The sequence below is a fragment of the Epinephelus moara genome, chromosome 17 (genome assembly GCF_006386435.1).
Source record: "Epinephelus moara isolate mb chromosome 17, YSFRI_EMoa_1.0, whole genome shotgun sequence".
NCBI lineage: Eukaryota > Metazoa > Chordata > Actinopteri > Perciformes > Serranidae > Epinephelus > Epinephelus moara.
The window spans coordinates 35,992-36,628 of NC_065522.1; positions in this window are offsets into that span (position 1 = coordinate 35,992).

Consider the following 637-nt stretch of genomic DNA (forward strand, 5'->3'; position numbering starts at 1 on the left):
TTGATTAACACAGCTGCAAACTAATGAGTTCACATCCCTCTCAGCCAACCACAAACAGCCACAGCATCAGATAGGGAGTATATATTCAGCATCTGTCATCTTAGAAAAGTCAAAAGAAAAGAAACAGAGTGAGACTGCGAGAGAGAAAGAGAGAGCGCGCGCACGAGAGAAACACATCATTGATTTACAATTGTGGTGACCTCCTCCCAGGCTACCTTTGCATCATCAGCCCGTGGAGGTCTGCTCGCAGTTCCGTATATTCGGACACTGCGAGCTTGGACCTTAAAGTTCCTGAGTATGAGGTGATTCACTGGGTTGGCTAATTAAAGTGGCCATTTAATACTGAAATAATATCAAATCGTGCAGCCCTATTCGGGTCACAGAGGTAACAATTGTTTAGGTTGTTAAAAACACTTGGTATTTTTATTCAAAGACTCTTGAAGAAAAAAAGTCCTTTTGCTGCACTGATTTGTTTTGAGTCTTTTACACTGCCAGATTTTCCGTGAATGTTGGGCCGTTTTGAGGGCAAACTGCGAGCGTTTAGACACACAGAGTCGGATTGGCGAGTTGATCCGAGGTGCCCAATTTTCCGCCTCGTAGGGTAGACATATTGGCGGAACCTTTTTGGTTTAAAAAG